The sequence below is a fragment of the Oryza brachyantha genome, chromosome 11 (genome assembly GCF_000231095.2).
Source record: "Oryza brachyantha chromosome 11, ObraRS2, whole genome shotgun sequence".
NCBI lineage: Eukaryota > Viridiplantae > Streptophyta > Magnoliopsida > Poales > Poaceae > Oryza > Oryza brachyantha.
The window spans coordinates 1,400,006-1,406,787 of record NC_023173.2 but is presented as its reverse complement, the minus strand read 5'-3'; the positions used below and the strand labels follow the sequence as shown (position 1 = coordinate 1,406,787).

The following is a 6,782-nucleotide window of genomic DNA, read 5'->3' as shown; positions in this document are numbered from 1 at the left end:
ATGATTGTTCAATTTTTTAATAGCTAATTAATGATGTAAATGATAAAATTAACTAAAGACAATATAATAAATTTTATTTTTTAAAATATATAGGGTTTAAACGTTTGGAAAACAGGCACGTAAAAACCAAACAACAAAAAAAGAAATATGCATTGATGCAGGCCAAACAAACGCAGCCCATGTAGGCGGAGAGATCTGGATTGGTGGCCCGAGCTGAACACGTGGCCTCATTCTCTCTCTCGAGACGGACGTGTACGTGCCACGACGCCACCCATTCTAGGCTTCTCATCTCAAGCCTCCGCCGACCGCCGCCTCCGTGCTGCCGCTTCTCGACGAGCCGTTGCTCCGGCCTCCGGGGAACCTCGTATTGGGACCACTCCAGATACCAGCCGACCACGGAGTATCGGACGCCGGAGACGCCGCTGTCCGGCGGCCCCCTCACCAGGTGAAAAGTGCGTGCTTTATCCGCCTGAGTGGTTTGGTTAATTCCCCTTGCAATCGAATTGCCATGTGTTCCCTGATTCTTGCACCAGAATTTCGGTCATGGACGCCTGTTTGGCCTTCTTCTGAATTTCTGATGCTTTTGTGCAAGAAAATATAGGGATGCCCTACAATTTTCCCGCGATTCCTGTAAACGGCGAAATTCTCATGTTAAAAAAATATTCCTAGTTAATTAATTATATTTAGATTGCCAATAGTAACATTTTTACTCAGGTTTGATCTGTGCTGTACCGTACGATATATTCGTTGATATTTTGCCTGGCCAATCTTGTAGGCGAATTGCTACAGGTTAACATGATCATCAATGATGCTAGTTGTCTGATTGCCCTGAATCATGTTAATAAGTTCCACTCCGATAAAGTCAATAATAGGTCCATGATGCTGATCGTTATTTATATAAGAACTCTTATGTATGCTTTAGCTGGTCTAAGTCATTGTTTGATATATCCTTTTGTTCTTAAGAATTCTAGCATAGATCAGAACAGGTAATGGCAAAGGTTGCATTTGCTTGGTTAGCTTCCAATATACATTTGCAGCATTAATTGCTATATCTCCGTCAAGCTATGCGAATATTTAAGGGAACATTTTTTGGCAATTTGTTTATCTATTCTTTGAACAGTCCAACATGGTAAATGTTTTTTGACTTTGTGAATATTCTGAACATTAGACAGGGTCTATTTTGTGCAAGAACTTACATACCCATATTTAGTTATCTGCACCTCCCAAGTTGTTGATAAAATATGGATGATGGGGAGATAGAGCTTTCCAGCCAAATGATGTTTCCAAATCCAGAGACTCCTACCAGCCTTGATGATTTCATGCCAAGCATCAGGACAACATGCACCCACACTCATACATGTAACCCACCTGGTCCGTCAGCAATCACACACACCCATACATGCTACCACACTCACACTCAAGTCCTCAGCACAGATGATGATAGCTGCGGAGATGATAAAACTAAGCGTAAGAAGGCCAGCAAGCCATTGGGCAACCGTGAGGCTGTCCGCAAGTACAGGCAGAAGAAGAAGGCTCATACAGCACAGTTGGAGGAGGAAGTGAAGAAGCTGCGTGCCATCAACCAGCAGCTGGTGAAGAGGCTGCAAGGGCAGGATGCACTTGAAGCTGAAGTGGTATGGTTGAGGTCGTTACTGGTGGATGTGCGAGCGAAGATCAATGGTGCGCTGGGTAGTTACCCGTTTCAAGCGCAATGCGGCATTGGGAATGTTTCAGGTTGCGATGGAATGGCACAGTGCTTTTGTGGGAAAATCGGAGCTGGGTGTGAGTCAGAGTGGTGAACCTCGTCTAATGAACTGCCATGTCAGCCCGGGTTCAGGGCAGAACTTGGTGGTGCCCATGCTTTAAGCCGGAAGCTTCATGGTCTCATCTACCTCAAGGGATGAGTAGATAATTTAAGGAGATTTGTTTCGGTCCAATAAAAAGCACCTGAGGTATTAGATCATTTCTCATCATTGAATCTAGCTGAGTAGAATGTGCGCTGTTAGATCCAACGATCAGAAACGGTTTGGTACCACAAGGTACCGGTATCTCGAGATACTTTTTGTTGGACTGTAAAATTGCTCTAATGTAAGTATTCTTTTGTTGAGCATTACTTCCGTCCAACAGATGGTAGTTGCCGGTACCAGTACCGGCCGGTACTGAGACTAATCCAGCCGTTCATTCCCAGGGTTACAATTGGTTTTTTCTGTGTTTTGACTAGTACAACAAACAACCACAGCATCTCCGTCGCATGCTATCCACAGCAAACAAACACACATCGTCTTCTCCATTTTGCAAGCCGTCGGTGTCGCCGCAGCCATCACCGCCGTAGCAGTCATCGCCGCAGGCGTCGTCGCAGCAACCATCATGGCAGTACCCGTCACAGCAGGTGTCGCAGCAGCCGCAACCATCGATGGTGACGCCGTCACCGGATTCGCCGCCGTCGGTGTCACCGTCGCCAATTTCGTCGCCGCTTACAAATAGCTAAAATTTGATCTAGAAACAAACACAAACTCATGCACGAGAAATCAACAACTACATTCATGATACATGTTCTCAACCAAATACATAACTACTAAAGATCCCATGAACAGAGGTCTAAAATCGTCCTCTTTTTTCTGCTCTTGCTCTTGCCGTCGCTGCCCTCTGCGCCTGCATGCACTTGTGCTTGCTGTCGCTGTTGCGTCGCTAGCGCCTGTGCGCTCCCCTTCGCCGGCTCGCCACTTGCCCTCCGCGGCCGGCTGCGCGCCGCGCCGCCGCGGAGTGCCGCCTACACGCGTCGCGTCGCCGAGCCGAACGCCTCCGCACCGCAGATCCGCACCCCAGCCGGCAGCCGCCTCCCGTACCGCACGCTATCGTTGGGCGCGATGTGGTCCAGCCCCTTGTCGTAGGCGGCGGTCAGGAAGAACTTTGCAAAGCTAGGGTGAGTCCGTCGAAACATTGGCCGCATCATGAAATTACGTCGTTGCCCTCAGGTGCGTGCGGCACCAACAAGAATAGCGTACTGTGCTTCCCGGTACCTCCCACCCACAGCCGTTAGATCATACTTATCGGACGGTGCAGACTGTGGTACCTCCGGTACCTCGTACTGCTTGTTGGACCATAAATTTTTTAGTTGAAGTTATCGCGATGGCAAATAAAATAGAGAGTTCAGCAGGGATGACAACGGGGCGGGTCGAGGACGGGTTGAACAGGAAACGGACCCGAACCTGCCACCTAAATAGTATACTCAAACCCGGACCCAATTGGAGAAACGGGTAGAATTCCATCCTCGTACCCGACCTGACCGGGTACCCGCAACCCGACCGGGTGACTCACTCACCCACCGCCGGCTCGCTGACCTACGCCCCGCCCCGCCCCGTGGCCCTGCGCCTGCTCACCGGCTTGGCACCCCGTCGTCCCGTGCCTGCTCGGTGCCCCGCAGCCCAGCCGTCCCGCCGCCTCCCCCACCACGTGCGCCACCAGCTGGAGCAGGGGAGGGAGAGGGACCGGGATCTAGACGGAGTTCGCCGGTCACCTTCTTGCCACTGTGCCGCAGTGCCGCCGCCCCACTGCCCGCCCAGCTGCTTGTCTGTGTGAGGACTGAGGAGGAAACAAAAGAAAGAGGGAGACAATCTAGGGTTTCTTTATATATATGAGCTTAGTATTGGGCTTTTACATATTTTATGGGCTGCAATTTAAGGGGTTATAGTCTAATATACCCCCTCGGGTACCCGCGGGTAGGACTTTATCACCGTCCCCTCACCCGCCCATATGCGGGGCCCCAGACCCGTTCACCCGCGGGTCAAAATTCATACCCGTCCCCATACCCGTAGGGGCGGGTACCCATTGGGGACCCGAACGCGTAGGAGCGGGTATCCGCCGGGGATCCAAACCAATAGGTGGAATTGCCATCCCTAGAGTTCACTGTGATTATAATAGTATTTTAGCAAGCCACGTGATACAAGTGACATTATGTTGAATCCAACTACTGGCAGTGGTATAATAGTAAATATGTTGACGCCGAGTACTTGAGGCACAATGATTTTTATTTTTCTTTTCCTTAGGCACAAATAGGCTTCTTTTCCTAATTCTTAGTTATTTATTAGTCTTTTTTTACTTATATACTAAGTTTAAACTACTACTATTTTTTTCTCAGAATCAAAATTAACCATTTTAGACATAGCTATCACACCAAAAAATTAAAAATTATAGTATAAATATATAGAATATAAAGTGTGAGATGTATAATACAAGGTTTGACTATTCTTATAAAACCACGTGTATTAATACTTATGTCATGTAACTCGAGAATTGTGGTAATAAGATTTCCCAAAATCATGTCCATAGTTACGTTAAGCACATTTAATCATATGAACTTCTATAGTATTTTATAAGAATTTGTATTTGTGGTACACTGTGCAATGTAGTACGAGAACTTAGAAAGTGAATGTGCTAGCACAATAACTTGACATATGGGTGTAATTTACTGTCTCAGTGTACCTGTACACTTTTGCATAAGCATAATTTTTATTCTAGCAATTGTAAGTCAATTAAAATTTGTATGTAGAAAATGTTGAAGGTGGAAGAAAAAAAATTCAACTACCAACATAGTTCTTATAGATTAAATACAAGATTGTAAAATGTAAAGTAATGTCCATATAATATGTGATTGCATATTAGCATCGTGAAAGTATTAATTTAGCACTCGTTGACCAAAATAGCACATAACTAGTTAAAATGTTGCACCAAAAAAATAATAAAATTCTTGTTCTAGAGCACATCGATTTGCCAAGTTGTTAACTTGGATGTTCAGCTATCAAGTTCCTGTACTAGATCGAACCTAGCTGCCAAGTTGTTATATCGTGAGTACAATTTACTGGTCCGGCCCCTCGACTTGTTCAAAGCTTGACCAAGAGTACTGGTCAACCCATGTTTCAACTAAAAGTGCATCTAGCCCCTAAACGAAGTTCTGGATGATTAATGACAATGCTAGCCAAGCATGTGTTCGCTAATGAGCTATGATTGCAGAGAAGTTTAAAGGATCAATTCGATTGAAGGATTACTTGATAAAACTTAGAGCATGTGTGACCGGAAGCGACGGCTCTACGAAGACGAAGGCGTTCGAAGGCGTATTTTATTTTTTCTGTTTGAGTCGTAGGAACTCCGTACTATTAAGAGGGATCACTAGAAGCTAAACATGCATCCAAGAGTGGTTAGGGTTGAGTTGAAGTCGAGCGAAGGCTCGCTGCTGTTTTTCCTGAAGCAGAGACAGGACGGTCTGGTCCTTAGTCCGGCCCCTGCTTAAGTCGAGTGTGTGTACGGTCCGGCCCCAAGCCGGACTGTCCGGTGGCCAGACAGTCCAGACCTTGGTCCGGCCCCTGCTCTGAGTTTGTGAGTTAAGTGCCGGTCGGACGGTCCGGCCCCCTAGCCGGACAGTCCAGTTAGATTTCTTTTCCAACGGCTAAGTGACGTCTGCCAGCCTATAAAAGGGGTTCTTGAGATCTAGCCGTTGGTGAGGCTTTCTGTTCGAGTTTTTCTGGTTGCTAGGGCAAGTTTAGCACATCTCAAGCCTCCCCACTAACCCAATACACCTCCTAGAGAGATTAATCGTTGGATCATGTCTTAGAGAGAGTGTTAAGGTTAGTGAGTGATAGAGTGTTCATTCTCGGGCGTTGATGGATGCATGTGGAGTCCAGGTGGCCTATTACTCTTGGAGATTAATCTCCTAGACGGATAGGCGTCGCCCGTGAGCCTCCGATTCGTGTGGATCGCCCGGGAGCAAGTTGTAAAGGTTGGTGCCTAACCTTCGCAAGAGAATAGGTAAGATTGATAGTGGATTCTTGTGCTTTCTCATAGAAGGCTGCAGGGTAGAGCGAATTGCAATCTAGGGCTGGGCAAGCCGCCTTGATCTTGACCTTGGTGGTCGATCGAAGGGGTTGCTAGTCCCTAGTTGTGAATTCGGAGACCCGTGTTGGCCTTGTGAAAGGAAGCCAAGAGAGGGAAAGAATCGAGAGAGATCCCGCTCGCAGGAGCGCCTCAACGGAGAGTAGGATCGAAAGATACGAATTTCGGGATAAATCTATCGTGTCTTTATTCTTATGATTTCGTGTTCTGTTTGTTCTTGCGATCTTTCTGCTATTTTATTACACACACAATCACATCACGTTCCTAGGAACATCACCGAAAAGGTAGACTGTCAAGTCTGCATTTTTTACTGACCGGACGGTCCGGTGTTCTAACCAGGACGGTCCGGCCAGAGCTCTCGGCCCAACCCGAGAGTGTCGACCGAACGGTCCGGCCCCTGTACTGACCGCTACGATTTGAAAGAATTTTCAGGACACCTATTCACCCCTCCTCTAGGCTGTCTCTGTGGGACTTCACCAGCCACATTTTTTACTTTTATATTTATTTTATAAAAATCAAAAAGTAGTTTTTTTAAAAAATAGCAAATATAACCCCCAACATCTAGCTAGTGGGCACAAAATATAAAATATCCACTAGTTAGGCATAAAATCCAACGTGACAAATACATGCTAGAGTAAAAGTGATAGTCGTTAGACGAAGGGTGGCATATTTACGAAAGGGAGGCGTATGCAAATGCACTAAGCTAGGTAAGAGGGAGTTGTGGGGTTGGCTATTTTGTAGGCGGCTCCTTCCCGTCCAGTAGGAGAATGTTTTGAGCCTGAGGTCTGCAAGATCACTCGAGAGACTAAAAAAGCATAACTTAAATGCTCTTGATGAAAACTGCAATAGTTTTTTTTCATATGAACTCATAATCGGGGAAAATTTTCATTCACGGA

General features: G+C 46.4%; 1 non-coding gene across 1 annotated transcript; it reads left to right on the top strand.

The window, feature by feature from the left end:
• Positions 1-233: 233 nt before the first annotated feature.
• Positions 234-2,223, top strand: OB11G0022E15_8. Its single transcript, XR_005812761.1, has 2 exons — positions 234-452; positions 1,169-2,223. It is a non-coding gene; the product is annotated as a hypothetical_protein (transcript).
• The last annotated feature ends 4,559 nt before the right edge of the window (positions 2,224-6,782 follow it).